This window comes from Pleurodeles waltl, chromosome 6 (assembly GCF_031143425.1).
Source record: "Pleurodeles waltl isolate 20211129_DDA chromosome 6, aPleWal1.hap1.20221129, whole genome shotgun sequence".
Classification (NCBI taxonomy): domain Eukaryota; kingdom Metazoa; phylum Chordata; class Amphibia; order Caudata; family Salamandridae; genus Pleurodeles; species Pleurodeles waltl.
This window is the reverse complement of record NC_090445.1, coordinates 1,150,185,515-1,150,205,836: the sequence shown is the minus strand read 5'-3', so window position 1 is coordinate 1,150,205,836 and position 20,322 is coordinate 1,150,185,515.

Sequence of the window (20,322 nt, the reverse complement as noted above, 5' to 3'; positions counted from 1 at the left end):
GACGTTCCTTCGGGTTCCTGCAGGGGTATAAGTACATGATTATTGCATGTGTGTGTTTCATGGTGTGCAATGGTTGGGTGTGCGTGAACCCCAGTGCAGGCATTCCTGTGTGGGGGCTTGTGTGGTGATGTTTGGGGGGTATTGTGGGTCTGTGCAGTGGGCATGCTTTAGTGATGGGTGTCCATGCTTAGTTGTGTCATGCAGGTCTTGGGGTTGGGATGGGTGGTTGGTGTTATAGGTAGATTAGTGAGGAGTTAGGGTGATAGGGGAGGGTGGGGGTGTGTGATAGCATGCAGGTAGGGTGGGGGATATGATAGTGAAGATTTGACGTACCAGTGTCCGTTCCTCCAACGACTCCTGCGAGGCCCTCAGGATGCAGGATGGACAAGACTTGCTCCTCCCATGTTGTTAGTTGTGGGGGAGGAGGCGGGGGTCCGCTGCCAGTCCGCTGTACCGCAATGTGGTGCCTGGATACCGTGGAACGCACCTTCCCCCGTAGGTCGTTCCACCTCTTCCTGATGTCCTCCCTATTTCTTGGGTGCTGTCCCACAGCGTTGACCCTGTCCACTATTCTTTGCCATAGCTCCATCTTCCTGGCTATGGATGTGTACTGTACCTGTGAGCCAAATAGCTGTGGCTCTACCCTGATGATTTCCTCGACCATGACCCTGAGCTCCTCCTCGGAGAAGCGGGGGTGTCTTTGGCGTGACATGGGGTGTTGTGTGTGATGTGTGGGGTGGTGTATGTGTTGATGAGTGTGGTGAGTGTAGTGGTATGTTGTGTTTTGTGCGTGGATGTTGTGTGGGTGATGGTGTAGTGTGCCTCTGTGTGATGGGGTTCTCTATTCTGTGCTGTCTCTCTATGGAGTTCTCTCTAATTGTGGGTCGTAGGGGTTTGTGGGTGATGTGGGTGTGTGTTTTATATTGTGTTGGGTGTGTGGGAGTGGTGTGTGTATGTGTATCAGGTGTGTGTATTTGTAATTGTCCAATGTGGCGGTGTTTTGGAGGTGTGTGTGTATTTTGAGCGCGGCGGTATGTACCGCCAGTGGAATACGGCGGTTGAAAGACCGCCGCATGGATTTGTGGGTCGTAATAGCATGGGCGTGTTTCTGTTGGCGTGGAGGTGGAGGATTTGTTTCCGCATATTTATCGCTGACCTTTGGTGTGGCGGACCTGTGTGGGTGTCTGAATTTCGGCAAAATCCGTGATGTGTGTCATAATAGCTGTGGCGGGATTCCGCGGCCGTGTATTGGCGGTCTTCTGCACGGCGGTAAGCGGCTTTTACCGCCAATGTTGTAATGACCCCCATAGTCTTATCTTAAGAGATGCCGTATACATTTCGCCTGCTTACAAGAGTCACATTTGATACAGGGAGAACTAGTTAAGTTTGCCCGTCGTTGGAGGGGTCAGATTTACGGCACCGCTTATTCCGCATATGCCAGAAGCACCTTAATCTGGATAGCTCCAGAGGTGCCGTTCATTACAACTAAGATACATATTGATCGGGAGGGAAGATATGTTCTGCTAGAAGGACACTTAGATGGTCATCCCATTCTCTTGACCTCCATATATGGTCCCAATACAATGCAAGGATCATTCTTTAATGGACTATCCCCGTCCTTACTACTGTATCCAAACATGCCGAGTTTATGGGGGGGGGGATTTTAATTGTATCCAAAATACAGATCTGGATCTATCGACACCCCCCCACCAAACACTCCCGGCTTACACGCTACTAAATACTTCCATCAATGGACGCAAGCTATGTGGCTACATGATATCTGGCGTCTACACCATCCTGAGGATAGGGAGTATTCTTACTATGCACCAGGCTACCACATACACACGAGATTGGATTATATTTTTTTCGACCTACTTATGTGGCCAAATATCCGTAGTTCTGAGTATTTGGGTAGAACCTTATCTGACCACAACCCCCTGCGGGTGGTTTTTAAATGGGGGCAACCCAGACGAAAGACACCAACATGGAGACTGAGAGTGGAAGCCCTACAAGATGTGCCTTATAGAATACAATTAGGTACAGCTATTATGGAATACTTTCAACACAACGAGGGCTCGGTGGGCGACACTAGAGTGGAATGGGATGCAATGAAGGTGGTTGTACGAGGTCATTGTATGACCTCCTCTTGGGGAGCGAAAACCACCCTTACGCGCACTGTATTGAACCTGGAACAGGAAATATGCCGGCTGGAGAAAACAGCTATAACAGATCCATCAGCGCGACGATCACTGACACTACAGTGTAAGCAATATTGAGAGGAATTAGATAGGCTTGGGAAATTAGACTACAAAGAATATCTGACCCAACAACATAGGGAGGGGGACAAACCTGGATGCATGTTGGCTTGGCTGTTGCGCTCTGAGGTGCCTCGAACTGTACTAGGTGCGTTTAGGAACGATAGAGGGGAAGTGGTCAATACTCGAGAGGCGATTAATGAGGCCTTTGTTCAATACTACAAAACCCTATATACAGCGCAAACGACCCCCTCCTCACATGAAAATCACCCACTACTACATGATCTCCCTCTCCCCACCCTTACACAACAGCAAAAGCAAGACTTGGAGCAGCCCATACAACTTGTTGAAGTGCAATTGGCAATAAAACAAATGGCTAGTTGGAAGACCCCAGGCTTAGATGGGTTGCCTATTGAATTTTACGCTACATATGAAACCCACCTTGCACCTCAGCTTATGGCCCTATATGAGGCATCATACCAGCGAGGGGGTCTCCCCACCTCGGTGAATGAGGCCCTCATTGTGGTGCTCCCTAAATCGGGCAAGGACCCTCTGCAAGTGAGCTTCTATCGTCCCCTCTCTATGCCCAATGTTGATTACAAAATCCTAAGTAAGATTCTGGCAAATAGGCTGCTTCCTTTACTTCCGTCCCTAATACATCCAGATCAAAATGGATTTATACCAAATAGGGCCATATGCCACATACCACAATACTCAAAGGTTGTGCCATATCATTGATGCGGTTTCCAAGCATACTGGCGGCCCAGTGTCGGTATCATTAGATTTTGAAAAGGCATTCGACACAATAGGTTGGCCTTACTGAATGTGGACACTGAGACGCTTCGGGTTGGGTCCCCAATTTTTACATTGGATACAGCTGCTTTATACCACGCCTCAGGCTAGAGTCCGAACAGGCCACTACGTGTCAGACCCCTTCCCCATTCAAAGAGGGACAAGACAGGGATGCTCGCTGTCCCCAGCTCTAGCCATGGAACCCCTTGCAGTGCGCTTGCGGATGAAGGACAGTGAATGGGGAGTATGGGTTGATGGTGGTTGGCATATTACATCACTAAATGCCGATGATGTATTAATCTACCTGCGGAAAACTGTTGATACCTTAACCGGTTTATACGAGATATTGGACCAATTCAGTGAACTGTCGGGCCTTCGGGTAAACTGGAGTAAATCCTTTGTGTTCCCCCTAGGAAAAACGAATGATACGCTGAACCAAATGCCCGTACAAGGGAGACTAATATGGGCAACTGGGAGTTTTCGCATAGATGTATACCTGGCTGAATCAGATTTAGTAGAGGGCAACTATAACAAAGTGCTGTCCTCTATCTGTAGGTCATTACCCTTCTGGACACGGTTACCCCTTCCCCCTATGGGCAGAGCAGCGATAGCAAAAATGCTGGTACTCCCTAGACTACTCTATCTATTTCTAGCGCTGCCAGTGTCGCCAGGACGGGCCTTCTTCAACACTATACGCAGCCTATTGAGAGCGCTTATACAGTATGGGACTCAGGACGTAAAAGAGTATCCCTAGATGTGTTACAATACCAAATGCTTGAGGGAGGTATGGCGATCCCCGATAAGAACGATATTATGCAGCGGCACAACTGCAGTGGGTAATGACTTGGTTGGCTGGTGGACAATCAATAGAGGGGAACATGGTACGACATAAGTTGACTACAACCGGACTACTGCGATGGTTTCTAGGGAGGACTGAATCTACAGCCGACATAGGACTGTTAATGCGTACAGCGCAAACAACTTGGTCCCGCTAGATTCAACGAAGACGGTATCCAGTCCCCTATTCACCTAAACTCCCACTATGGGACATACCCCATATACATGCTCTTAAGCAAGAATACGATTTTCACACATGGCAGGAAGGGGGGTTGCTAAGCATAGGTGATCTCTGTGATGAAGGGCGCTTGCGCTCCTTTACAGACTCTAGTACAACATTCCACCTAGACCGTGGACAGTTTCTTGCACACGCTGCACTTTGTGCCGTTGTGAAACAAATATGACAATCCGGCCTCCTGGAGCCGACAACGCACCTGGGACTCCATTATATTTTAACACAAGGTCAGGGGAAAAAAGCAGTATCTAATCTCTATATCCTATTGAGGGAGACCCCAGCTGTACCACATCCTTGCAGCAAAGCAGGATGGGACGGGGATTGGGCATCGGGTTGACAGATCAACAATGGAAAATGGCATTAGCTCAGGTGCGGCATGTTTCACGAAATGCTAGACTGAAACTTACACATTTTAACTATGTCCACCAATCGTACCTGTCCCACATAGACTTCACCGCATGTTTACAGAAAGCACCTCGAGGTGCCTGCGATGTGGGCACAATGACGCCACCTTCCTGCATATGACTTGGGAATGTCCTGAGATATACAGTGCCTGGGGACGCATCGTGCAACATATATCTGAGATTATAGACAAATCCCTCGCACTAGAGCCGCTCCTTTGCCTACTGGGGGTGACCAAGCGGAATAAACGATCCAAGTATTATATGAAGTTTGTTGATCTTGCCCTAACACTGTTTAAGCGAATGATCGCCATGGCTTGGAAGGCTACTCGCCCCCCAGATGTACAAGCCCGGCTTCGGGTGGTGTTGCGTTGGACCACAGTAGAGGTTAATGCATTAGACCGAGATAGGCATGCACAGGTTGGAGATGGAGGGGTAACACTTTGGGATACTTACCTAGCGAAACTGGAAGATAAATTGAGCGAACAAAAGACTGGCAGAGAGACGACACCAGAACACCCCGCTGATCTGTCACCACGTGACCCGTCCACACGAGCACTTCGCCATAGACATTTTCCTTTAACCCCGGCTCTCGTCTGCCGAATATTAACAACACCGGTCTGACCCCATAGCGAGAGCGGGGATTATTGCAAACTCTCTGCATCAGATTGCCCTACAAACGTATAACAAACTTGCCCTACCTTTGAAATGAGACCGCAGAGCCTAAGCCACTCACCCCTACCTCTCCCCCTCCGTCCTCGGTAACTGGAAGTAAAGGCCGGAAGCCGGGGAGCCATAATAGACATAGATGAAGATCCCGACGTCCCCCCTCATACACGCCAAGCAGGTTCTTTCTTCTTTCTTTCTTGTTAAGTTATAATGCATTTTCAGGTCTATTCCCGCACAGCCCTACACAGGGATTACTACCTGTTAGGTGTTATTAGCTATCCGGCAATATACCAACATCGACTAGAGGAGCTAGTACGCAATAAGATTAGCTCAAGTGATGGCGACCATCACATTAAATGTAATGTGTAGACACAACATATGTCCACTACTCAATAACGGTTACAAATGGGGATACCATTGCTACAGTTCCTGTGATATTGTTGCTTTTGTTACAAACTGATATATGTGACCAAGGAAACCTGATGTATGCTGACACACTGGACATGAGCTGAATAACTTGCATTGTTTGAAAATAAAAATAAAAAGGTTTAAAAAAAAAAGAAATGGATAGACGAGGAAACAATGTTGGTGTATTAAGAATGTAAAAGAACAAACGTGAACTTAGCAGGTCACTCCATTTGAAATTATGCAATGACAAATTCTAATTAAAGTTGGTTTAGTTAAATGCAGTTAACATTGCAATAACTACATTATCTCTAATATTTCATGTTTCATTAAAACCCAAGTAAAAAGAACTGCTTCCCCTTTTTAATAAAATGTTGTTAAAGTATGTTATTATTGATGAATTTTTATTGTATTTAGATATTTGTAACATAAAATTATATTTAGTCATATATAAACTATTTAAAATAATTTATTTTAATTTACCGTTATTTCATATGAAGATTCATCTCAAGTCCTAATCACCATTATTTTTAAGAGGAGGATTTTGCAGAACAAATGGGTGGTCATGTGCGATGCTGCATTTCATCTCTGAGCCGGAGTATTTTACTACAGTTTTAAACAGTAACTTTAGAAGTCCAGTTTGTTAATAGCAATGGGTTTTCTCTTTTATGGATGAAGTGCACATCTCTCAAGTACCCCTCCCCACTTCTCTCTAAACCCCACCTATGTTGTTGTAAATATCCCCAAATTTTAAACCACTCCTCTTAGTCCCTCCCACATTTACTAATAAGTAGTAAACCTACATGTGTGAGGCGCTTCCATACAAAAGATAAGAGAGGTGGTGGTAGAGATTTATCTCCTAGGTTTGTGAATAGCATTTTGTAGCTTTTTAGTTGTACTATTGTAGTACTACTAAACATACTACAAAATGTAGTTTGTGAATAGGCCCCATTGTGTAGATTGAGACACCGGTATTAACATTCACCACTACTTTAAATACAAGGCATGCATTAAGAATATTTTAACTCTAAATAGACTTCAATGATGCACCATATTTGCTGTGCATGAACTCCTGATTTTTTAATTTTGTTTAAAATGAAAATAAAGATTAACAAAAATGGTATTTGAATGGTCTTTTAAAGTGAAGAGAAGCCTAATGTCTTAATAGGACTGCTTGTAAATACGTGGTATTGCCTTGATAAAGTAATCCATCTTTTCCCTGTTTATTGTTCTTTTCTTTAATCCAAGTTTTGTTATATAAATATAGATTGTGGCTTATACATTCTTTGTCAAGAATAATTTCAAATTGATTAAAGAGAGTGTTCAAACTCCTAGATTCAATGTTAGATCATTAACTAGTTTAAAAGTATCAGCTTTAATATTATTAGGACCTGGTCTACAATTAGTCAGAAAATCATAAGCAGAAAACAGCAAAGTCCATGTGGGGTGTCTGGCATTCAGTGATCTAGCTAAACTAAAGAATTGAAGGTTTCTCTGATCTATGTATACTTTGTGTGTTTCGCTACGAACAAATAAAGCCAAATAATACCTCAATTCCTCAAAATAGCTCTTAATAGGCCAAAGCTCTTTGTCAGTGATGGCACAGTTTAATTCTGAAGTAGTAAATATGTTATAAAAATGTTCAAATAAATTAACCTGGCCCAAGTTTGGATTTCTCTAAGAGCAAATAAATCCTATGGCATGATAAGAGGCATCCGTCTCAACCATAAATGGTTGCTCTGTATTAGCATGTTAAAAACTAGGAGCACTAAAAAACATTCTTTCAAAATCAAAAGGCCAGTTTGGTCCATACAAAACTGCTTCCAAATGTAGTAAACTAGAGATGAGTCTTACAATATCAGAAAACTGATCAATGGTCCTTCTTTAAAAAGATGCAAAGCCTAAAAACTTTGTAAAGCCACAACTATAGTGGGTGTCGACCATTGAACAATTGCTGGAACGTTTTTCTCAGCACTATTAATAGATTCCACTGTAATTATGTAACCAGGAAACTCTGCAATGATAGAATAAAGGACACATTTACCCATCCTAGTGAAATGATTTGATCTCTTATCCTTTGTGAGACTGCTATGACATGTTTTATGAAAGTCAATGTATAGTCTAAATACATCACAGTTTCATTCAGATGCATGATGCAAAGCACATCCAACTATCCTCTCATAACCTTATTAGTAAAGTATTCAAATGCTGCAGGTGCATTGTGGAGTTCATAAAGTATGATCTGATATTCAAATAAACTAAACTTTTTGTGAAATGCAGTTTCCACTTGTAACCCTCTCCGACTATGATGAGATGGTATGCCTCTCTAATTTCCAAGTTAGTGAAACATTTTGGGTTTCTAATCTGATCTAACAATACAAATATCATAGACAGTGGGAATCAGTTACTGATGGTGATTCTGTTGAGCGCTATACACATTCTTAACTCTATGATTTACCTATTATTGAGGTAATATGGGAGCGATAGCATTCCACTCTAGGTTCACACAATCTCACAAATTAGTTCTCTGGTGTAAAATGAAAACATAAAAATACACTGGAGGCACCTGCAATACTATTTCAATTATTTAACACTAAATTTGAATCTATTTAATTTTCTTTGTATTGTACACTATTTTCATGTTTATTGTGAAATAAAGCTTGCACAGACTTCATATTATGCTCCCCATATAGGTAATCCTTATATACACATCACAGCACAAAATGTTCATAATACTTCAAAGAGGTTTTCTAAAAGCAGGTCAATTTTGTGCCAAGGTTATGTTTTACATAGATATTTGTTGGCAGGATGTCCTGGTCTCATCACAAAATTAAGTTAACGTGTGCCCTGTGACAATCAGTTGCTTTTCCAATGCTGATTAAAAAAAAAGAAGAAAACATAATAACCAAAATATACAATAAATGCAAGTTGAGTACATGCTAGGTTTGTAATACAGTACTGAGAATGTGCATAATGTTCCAGCTTGTTGGTTTGCCACAACTGCTAGACAGGATAAATCGAAAAAGACAGAACATGCCAATGCAAGCTATGAAAGTCCATATACAAATATATACATATATCCAAACATTTCAAAAATGGCATCACATCAATTGATCCTTTTTCTCATCCTAAAAAAACAGTTTCACACATGAAATAAACAAAATACTTAAATGCAATCAACTTTTAAGTGTAAATCTTCAGTATCTCCAAAAGTTTGATCCAATTCTCGATCATCCCAGAGGTAAATAAATATCAGTATTTACAAGTTGCTCATTGGAAACTCTTCACAAAAAAATTAAAAAGTCTGTAAAAATATATATGGACAGTATACAAGAGAAATGCCAGAGTACTAGCTGTGTTTTTTTGTTTGTATTAATGTAACTCTCCTATTGTGCTAATCCTATTAAATGTGGACCCAAAGTCAACCTATCTCAAAATCTGTTATGACTGCATGAGTTGTATCATTGTAATCATGTAACCACTACAGATTAATTCTTTCAGAATTAGTGGTAGCCCATGACATTGCCTCGCAAATGAAACATATCACAACAACTTGTTACAGACTATTACTTTTATTGGATTCCCAATGGAGAGAAAACTAATCACCTGCATAATAGCATCTTTCAACCCTATTACAGACAGAGTTTTCACTTGTAAATTGAATGTGGGGCAAAGCCACAACTGCTGAACACCCACTTAAATAGCCTTGTTCAGTAATTTTAAAATGTGCACCTAAACATCCAAGTGCATTTTTCCTTGGTGCCCGGAAGAGGAATCCTACCATAAAGGTACTTTCAAAACCTCTCCATCTTACCAGTAACAAAATAGGCTGAAAGAGCCATGGAGTACAGCTGTTAGGTAATGGAATAACCATGATTTATCTTCTCAAAAATGAAATATCAAATTGTTTCTCACAAGTTTAAACCATACATTTTTTATCAAATGAAGGAACAAAGGTCAAATTACAATTTGGAAGGTCATACTCGAGTCTTAAATCACAAATTCCAGAAGGAATATAACCTCTGCCGACCTTTACGTCCTTCTCCATACCATTCAGGAATAGCTGACTACAGTGAATCCACTAATGTAAAGTTAAAAACTCTCAAAAATGTTTGGCATAACCTTTTTATGGTTTGGTATACAAAAGCAAAATACACACTGAAGATGTTGTGTATTTCATTTGTGAAATACATTTGTGTAGGACAAGAATATTGCATTTTGTGAAACTTTTGGATTACAAGCAACTATTGATCAAAGAAGGAATATCAGCTCTCTTATTATACTACTTCAAGAAGTTGATGCATTACATGAGAAGGGAGTGATGATAGTTGGATATTTTGATTATGCTTAGTTGGGGCTCAGCTTTAAAGTATTCAGCTGTCTTGCTTTTCGGATATATGAGGATAGCTGCTTTTTTAATTTATTAGTTCAGTTTATTCTCCATAAATAACTTGAATATAGATTTATTCAGTATATGAACTGGATTTAGTTCAAGGGTATATATACATTTTCTTTCACTGAAAATTCATGGGATGTACCATTTACAACTTTTTATTGATCTGTAACCAGAGAATGCCTTTTGGTTCCGATGACTGGAAAGAGATACATTTCATAACCTGCATATGCAAGTAAAATACTTTTTTATCAATTTTTTTATTTTTTTATGTTCTTTCAATTAACCTTAAATAAAGGTTGTAGTCATGCAAGAAATTTTAACAATTGCGTACTATATCACAAATCTAACATGTAGTTATTTGAATTTATTGTTCATTATGTTTCTTTTTGTTTTGTACTCAGCCTTTGACATGCAACCAGGTAATGTGAATCATTTGTTGGCTGAATCTTGTGATGAGACCAGCATTTCCTGTCAACAAGGCTTTTAGAAATGTGAGAAAGGGTCAAAATGACCTACTATTGTAAAAACATTTTAGATGTATTGTGAACTTTTTGTGAGCATGCAATCATTTCTGTGCACTGTTTCTTTCATTGTAAACATATGGATAGAGTACAATATTAAAGAAAGTAAATCAACTGCATTTTCTGTTAATTAATTGAATTGTGCTGTTGGTACTTTACATATAGTTTTGTCAGAATTTCTTTCACATTTTAAACTCACTTTTTGTTTTTAGTACAAAAAATATTGAAGAGGACACTGTGGAAATCTCGTTGTTTTTCAGAAGGACCTCCACATCTTGAAGAACAACATCATCGTTCTTTTACAAATAACCATTATCTTGTTTTCAACAAGTCACGGCGCCACTTGAGAAAGGACCCCTTGATTGTTCCACAATTCATTTAAAGCCAAGGAATAATACCAAACCCTTGCACCTTTTAATGAGCTCTGTCCAGGTATATATCTGGACTTGGCAAGGTGCCTGGGAAAGACTTTGAGTGACCAGGAAGCGTGAATTCACAATACAATTGACACCATTTTAATTTAATTTAATATTTGTGTGAATTGAACGAACTGCCTGTGTGGTTTGTGCTTGTTTTCATTCTACTGTATGCTTTATGGTGGATTCCCTGAAATACACATTCTTGGTGATGATGGTACACTCTAGGTTACCACAAAACTCTACAGTATAAAGCATTTGTAGGTATTTGGTTAAACAGGTAATTCCAAGCTAGGACTCACTGCTATGTAGTTTGCTATGGTCTCCTGTTGTTTTGCAAGATGTATAAAAGCCTTTCATTCAGTTCTAGTTTTAATTTATCCAACTGTTCCTTTCTTATAGATTATTCATAATAAAATATAATAAAATATAGATGAGAATCTACTCATGGGGCTTGGTGAGAAAATCAAAATTTTGTATAAATTTCACAATCTAGTGGATTTAGGCACCAGGGCCATCCTCAGATTAAGAGCTCCTATAGATTATGAGGGTGGACCTACCTGTTCAAGGTACATGTACATAAAAGGTTCTTAACATAACATACAGCACTTGGGTTACAGACTCAGACTTTAGAGATCGGAAATGTACTTTGATTACGTTGAAAATAATGTAATAAGGTCCTACAAGTCCTACAGTAGGTCACATAGCAACCACTGAGTTACCTATCACATCAAAACATGAGGCCCTAATGATACTAGGGCCTGAGTTAGTGTTTGGCAGATGAGTATTTGTTGTAATTAAAGAGGATGTGACAAATGCTTAAGTAAGTGCTTTCATTAAATAAATGAGTCCCCAAGAATGCGGCAACCACCAGCTTCGTGATGCGTCCTTCCTTATCTTCTTGTCCCACTGCTGAACTACTAAAGAATGTGAAATCAAGATTCCATATTCCGTTGCAGCTCAAGGGACATGGACTTGAGGCTCAAGGAGAAAGACATAACACATCCCCCTTTTAATGATAATACAAGAATACAACATCATATATTTACCAAAACAAAAAGAAAATTATGCTAGCATTGCAATAATAACAGCAGCACACTATATCCATATATTTACAAAGCATACTACAGTAACCCTTGGCATATTATAATTAAACACAGATACAAAGCAAGATGAACTATGCACAATAAATGTATTTCTTTATCCCATAACAAAATCCTTGCTTTTTACAGGAATTTCACGTTTCACACAAATGGGACCACCTTCCCCACTTTTAGACCTAGAAGACCCATTTACTCTCTCTGGAACATGAGAAACCTCCAGCAACCAAGCATCATTCCACTACTGACCATTTTTCAGTCTAACCTTACCACCATCCTTATTCACTTCATCCACAAGACACGGTGTGCCATACTTCACGTTGCCTTTCATTACCTTGTCACTAGGACCCATATATAAGAAAGGTTTGTGCCGCCTTTGCGCCATTTGTTTTTGTCGCAAAAGCGGTGCTAACCTACCACCATATTTATATTTTGTTGCTAGGCCTGTCTGGCATCAGCATTTCATTTTTTGGGAGCGCTAACCCACCTTGCGTCGTTTTGCGACAATGGTATGCAAAGTAGGCGTTCCCTTCCAAAAAATGACCCCAGCCATCCAGCGCCATATTTACATCCTGAGGCTAAAACGATGCACATTAATTAACCAGTCCCAAAAACTTACGCAAAGCCTAATTAGCTTCAAATGTTAACACCTGTTTAGACATCACTGCAAGGGTGGAAACTCCAGTAACTTTTCCACCCATGACGAAACTCCTGGCTGTCCTCCATCTGCTGCCGTCAGGATTGTTCCAGACAATGGGTGCAAAAGTGGGTGGTATATCTCAGCCATCCTTCTTGGCCTTTCTACCAAAGGTTCTGGATGTAATCATCCACCTCACACCCAACCACATCTGCTTCCCCAAAACCCAGAAACTGCAGCAGGAGACTAAGCAAGGTTTCTACCTAGTTGCTGGGTTCCCGCATTTGCTGGGTGCAATGGACTGCCCCATGTCCAGCTTGTGCCACCTGCTGCAACGGAACACCTCTACACGAACCCCAAAACACCCATTCAATAAATGTGCAGGCCATTGCTGACCATCTTGGACTCTTCACAAACATCCTAGCCAAATATCCCAGCGGCGTCCATGATGCCTACATAGTCCCACATTCCACATCAACAAGCAGTTCCAGGATGGGCAATATGGCAATGGGCTACTCGTAGGTATGCCACCATACCAATTATTACACAGACAACACACAAACGTTGTAGGACAAACAATAATACACCACATTAAACACACATGGACAGGGGAAAACAGATGTGCATACAACAACACATATGCTACATTATACCGCATTCATTGCACATCACACACACACATACACCCATATCTACATAATATAGCCCCAATCTGACTGGCACACCACATGAAGTAAAGGTGGGACTATATCCCCTTTGCATTCAGAAGCTGGCCCCAAACCGCTGCAAGTGTCCACTGATTGACAACTAAATACAGATCCCACACATATAACACTAAACAACCAATAGCTCAGCTATTTTGATGGCATTGACCATGTCAATGTAAAAAAAGTCACACATAGGCACTGCCCACATTTGTCATGGTTTTGAAGCCCCTGGCGGCACCAATATCAAATGCCATCCAAGTGGTGCCATCATCAACTACATATCACCTAAACATACCTGACCTTCACCTGTCTGCTTCATTGTGCCGCACACATAGGAATACAACACCACCAGCCATAAAAGACCATGGGACAGATTAATGAAAAGTGGTGCAGCACATAGTCCAGTGCCACATTACATGCACCCCTAGCGCCCCCCTAATGCCAGCATGTGTGCGTTGTATAAAAGAAACGGCTCACCCGGGTGCAGAGTAGATCCAATACTGTCAAGATAATAGATGCCATAGTAGGACTCCGTATGAGTACTGAGAACATACCTGATCTTTCATGCACTGTACACAGGGACCCATTCAAAACTATGGTGTGCCCCTTCCTAATGTACATGCATTGAAAGTGTCTGAGGTAAATCATGCATAGGAACCTTGGGCGTCCCTCTGCACCAATTTTGCTACTCCTTCAATTGTGTGAATCTCACCCTTGTACACATGATGGCAGGCACAGGCATAATCTGCCACAAAGGGTCACTAAGTGTTGACTGCATGCGTAGTGCCACATGATAACATGGAGGCCTGAGTTTGGCTTTGTAGGGCTACCATGGTGTACAAATGACACCAGTGTGGTGCAAGGAGGTGGTAGGTTCCACTAACAATAGGACACAGTCTAAATATGGACAACACAACACATATTTGGCATGGTTGAACTGTCAGTTCAGATTTATTTTGACAATCACCAGGACCCTGAGCCACAGCCCATGAAAGTAATGTCCATCACCACACTCTAATGCAACCATTCCACAAAACAGGAACACACACAATACCAGAAGCAAGTCTGAGTCACTACTCCACCTAAAACTAACATCTGCCATGGCATGTACAAAACCACAAATACGCATGACGGACACATGTTCTCTCATTCTTTTGCAGCCAGCCAAGATTACAGCATCCAGCCAAGGGTGATGACTCCTTTTGACAACCCGACAATGATGGAAGAGCAGGCATACAATGAAGGGCACAGAAGGACACAAAATGTGGTGGAGAGGACATATGGAGCCAAGCCAAGGTTCCGGTGCCTGGCCCTGACAGGAGGAAGTCTGTTGTATGCACCACCCCAGGTATGCAAGATGATCATAACATATGTATACAGACTAATGTCCCCTGGGATGAACTGGTAGATGTCCTCAATGAGGAGGAGGATGACAATGGTGCAGCACAGGTGGAGGAGGAACTGCAACACACTGCTGCTGGAGTTCGCAGTAGACAACAAATTGTGCGGAACATCTACACCAAGACACTGTACAACTAATATCACTTTGTAAATATCACCAATAGATCACTTTGCACCATAATGTCCATGGTGTACTCACTCTTCACTACATATACCATTTGAATGTTGCTCATACTTAAGAGAGCAAGAAAGAAACACAACAGTTACAAAAGATGGTTAGAACATAGGTTGTGCTGTAAGAGGGTCTAGCACCTCCGTGCCACACATCAGCGTCACATAACTCATGGTCATGTGGCTCCTGAAGGCCTAGATCCACACGCCAGAAAATATATGGCGCGTTATGTAGGCATGTAGGCATAGTGCATAGTGCAATTTCCTACCCCTTTACCCACATCATGCCCACACCAGGCAAGATATATACAAGGGGGCTTTCATACAGTGGTGGTTGTTTCCAAATGGTGCATTTGAGAATAAGGAACTAAACAGTGTCACATCTCAGGTGGGTAGCTCTAATGCCAGTAATGAGAACGTGTGACAAGGGGCAACACCATTGGTATCAATGGACCTTCATTGACTGTTCAGATTAGGAACAAAAGTTTGAGCCCAACCCTGCACTGCATATCAATGGCGTTATGTACTAGCACTGCCATTGGTCACAACCGTGCCACATGGTGTGCTGTACCTCAAATATCGCACACACATGTTGGCTGTGGAGTGCACTAAGGGTTGCTAGACAAGTGGAGCAGCAATGGGTGCTGATCCACTATCCATACATATGCCCATTAGCCAGGAATTAACAATAAAATTGGAGAATTCTCCACCAAAGCCTGTCACACTCCCTATGTACTTTCTAACACACTTGTCACATAAATAAACTGTTTTGACACATGCATGCAGCTAATCTGGATATACGTGTGAAAATGATGTACGGGTGTATGGCCTAGGTAGGAAAGGGTTTGAAATTACCTACAATGGTTGATGTGTCAGCAAGGTAACCCAGTATAGTCTGTATGAAGCCATCACACACCACATTGACACTCACATGTCTGACCAAGAGAAAGTTACCTACTGTGACAAAATACCAAAAATGTATAGGACTCCAACAATGAGATTTGGAATGTGCATGTATGTCTAGCAATGTCCAAACATGTCACAGTCCCATCCTAAATTGTATGGGTGAAGAAGGAGACAGATGTGCTGCATGTGGCAAATAAAAAATCTGGAGCTGAGAATATTTCACACACTACCAAAATACACTCATGGTGACAGTGACATAGCTTGTGGAATGCAGATGTGAGTGCATCCTAATGCACACCAAAGGATGTGGAAGGACAGCTGAGAGACTCCCACATACAGTTAGAAATACAACAAGTGCTGTGGCTTGTGTACTGTCATATGTGTGCCTTGTAATCATGCAAAGCCTGGAAATGGGAGGGAAACTATCACATAGCCAGTAGTGGAAGATGTGTACTTCTTCAAATCCTGCTCATGTATGACCAGACAATGCTTCAGTAGAAGATGTGTACAAAGTATAAGCAACCTAACGAATGCCAGGAATGTAGGACCAAATTTATTCCAAACAAGATAGGCTGTTAATATTGGAGAAGGTACACAAATAGAGCAACACAGACTGTGTAACACAACAATGCCACCATGTGCTCAACGGAAATATGTTCACAGAGGATGCCTAGGTCAGTACATAACCCAATCATGTTTGCTACAACAACAACAACAACAACATTTAGTTGCCCATCTCAAACTATTCTGACTGAAGCTGTGACAGATGACATAATCTGTCCCCTGGATCGTAAAAAATGAACAAGTTCAACTAGAGATACATGCCCTAACCAAGCTGCATATTGAAATTACTGAGAATGTATAACCAGTTCTGTCAGCCCATGCCAAATGATGAGACATGTCCTACATGTACAGGCAGCCAGTCCCCTGTACATGATAGGGCATGCCTGACATCAAATACCCCAAAATACATTGTAAATCCCAGGCCCTGTGATCACATTTGTGCAGGTGTCTATCTGCAGGGGACTATGCATTGCTCTGCTGAAGAACTATCATGATGAGGCTAGATCCCCGCCCAACCCCACCCCAAACTCCCATGCTGAGGCTACATTCACCCTTGACTCAGTCAAGGGCCTGATGCATGTGCACACTGGACTGAGCTGAGTGGAGCACCGTCAACCTACATTAAAACATGCAACCATTTGTCTGTGTGGGAATGAAAAGTCCACACTAGCAATGATGACTAGGCTGCCATCATTGCCTGACTGCAACACTGCTACACAGTTGTATGGCATTGCATGTGACATTCATAACAAACATGTTGTGGTCGATTGTAAATACCTAGTTTGTGCCAGGCACACATATGTCTGATTTCTCAGCACACATGTACCACTTAAATGGTATAGGCCTGGTATTGTGTATTGGAATCTGCACTAATTAAAATGCATTTGTATCACCTGATCATTGATAGACTTAAATGACCATCAGAAGTATTATGCATGGAAACATAGGTGGCACTGATATGACTACACAGCCATTTACCAATGTCCAACATGTGTCCACGCAGGAAGATAGATATGTGAGGTTTCATATTCCATGAACACACCGCTGTGGCATTCATTACACATATGACAATACACATGTGTTTCCACACACACGTCACATACCAAACCTCATTGACACATGTGAGTACACCATTTCCTGCATCACAGATGCATGGAGAACCATATGTTACAGGTGTAGCATAGCATCATGAACCCTGAACCAGAAAACACACACCACAGTGAGGACACACATGCATCCACATTGCCAGGGGTTACATGAAATCAACCCAGCCATAGTCTACTGCATCCTCTGTGTAAAATTTGTAAAGGGTATCACATGCATGACCATGTACTGGACAAAGCCCATCATATCTATTGTGTTGTTGTTAACCGTACATTTGGATATCAGACATGACAATGTGGTAGACCCACAAATATGTGTTACATCACATATGCACACTCCTAGTACACATGTGGTAACATGCACATGGACAAAGTGTACCAACACATGCACATATGCAAACAGTATTAGTCATAGCATGCATCACACACACATAGAAACATAATGGTAACACATACGGATGTTACAGTTAAAAAAGGAACGCACATGCACACGCAGGCAACCATACCATACTGACTACATACATGAATAGCCCCTGTGACATGGTATGTGAATCTGGGTGCACCGTCAGTCTTTCCAACAAAATTCACGCATTCCCATTATGCGTCACAAATTCTGACACAAACTGCAATTCCATACTCCGCTATTCCAAAAAATGACACCTGGCCCTGTTGCGTCAATCGCAAGTCCACAGGCCTTGTCAGCCTTCATGAGAAGGAAAACCACGCATGACCATCATGCATCAATTTTTTTGACACTAATACCAATATTCCATACTTAACTAATCAAACAAATGATGCTGTTGTGTAGCAGTTTTAGCTATAGTTTTAGACATGTTATTTTAGCAAACTAGGCCTGCCGCTGTGCACTTTAACCTAGATATGTTTTATTCTAGCTTTGTTATATTATTTTAACAATAGCCACATTTGTGGTCTTGTTTTATTTTCTCTATCTAGCTGTTCTTCGCTTAGGTCAGCACTGCGTTTTTAAACAAGACATTTCTTTCACGCTGTGCTTTTCTCAAGGCAGTAAGATAGGTTGCAGGCAAAAGTGGTACGCTTTGTCTGCTGTTTTATTATAAAAACACTATTTTGACCTTCACTGCAGCTGATTTTGTAGACTACAGGCCTCTTGCTCAGGTATGAGGGATGATGTCTTCCCAGGGGGAACCTAAAGTGCAGAATTAGAGCTTCACATGCTGTGCTATAACATAGTCTAGGTAGGAACTAATCTTCACAATCTTAGTGACACAATGGTAGCGTTATTTTTGTACTTTACTCTCCTCGTCACAATTTTTATCTTGTTGTGCTTCATTGTCCTAGTTATTGCAATACATGCTTTACTATCTAAGATTCAGTCATTTCAATAAAACCTTATTAAACTATACTCTGCGTCTGATTGTCCTTGCATATGTGAGACTGCTGTAACAGAGAAACGGATGAGATCTGAGTGACTACGATTCCCCTGATGAGTCATTTATGTCATGCGCCGGGTTGCCCAATCATCTCTGCTCTTGGGTGAAAATAAGGCACTGCTAGTTAGCCGGAACAAACCCGGATTAGGCTGACAGGTGTCACATCATGTGGGTTCAGATTCAGTCCCCTGCAATACAACTGATTCTGCCGCCCGAATCCAGTAGTCTTATTAGGATAATGAGAACTTACACGACATGGCGCCGCCAGCGTTTGGTCAGGCACTAATTTTTGGGTCCTCCTGAGTATCTCTTTCTCACTACATGCAAAGACACCTTAGTACTATTTACGGAGACGTCCATGGTATTGAGGATTTTCCTCCTCAGCTAATTAGGGAGTACCTAACTAATGCTGTAGATTTTTCAAGCTTGAACTCTAAAAGGATGATCCCATTTGGTGTGCTTATCTCTGAACAAATCTTTCCATTCATCACGGCGAACCCGCAACGGGCAGCAATTGTAGTCAATATGCGACCACCCCTTACTGCACATTTATTGACACATGGCCTAAAGGCCCAGGGGATCCTGTTACATTTGTTGTTGAGGCTCATCCAGCCTATAGAACAGAAATTTTCTATTCTTGGGTCACATTTCCAGCAGCTGATGGGAACATAAATACATTTCATCACTATACACCTGCAAACATACCTGCACAATATACAGCATATGCTTATCTAGAAATACCTCTATATTATCAAGAACATGATAATTGGCTTGATGGTGCCCTACCACATACAATCCTACACGTTAGGTTAGGTCCTCTAAGTAATGATGGTCCTACCTAGCCCTTATCGGCCACATACACACTGCACCCTGATGCAGCAACCTTGACGGTAGCTGAAGTCCGCCGCTTATATACTGAATTTTCGGAAATATGTAATTAATGTTTTATGCAAACATTAAATACAAATACAAATCTGGCATGTGCTGCCCCAGTGCAACCACATGCAGTAACGCCCGGCATTAATCCTGCAATTGTACATTCGATTATAGATAAAGTTCCCGCCAAACGAGAAGAGATTCCGTTTCGGTTAGCTCAAAAAATAAATGCACTGGAAACAGTATTTCCCAATACGGGACCTCAGGATAAGCATAGAATATTAACTATGTGCTTGCCATTTGGGATGGTTCCCACAGTAGATAACTGCACTACTTGGGGCACGGTAGTTGCCACACTCTATACTACCCCACATGGTACATCAACACTTGCCAATCTACCGGAAGTGTTAAAACAAATTCAAGATGAATATGGGGCTGTCCTGGCCCTGGACTTGGGGATGCAACTCTTGGGCAATTTTACCATGGTATCTTCAATCACATTAAGTAACCTTAAAGGG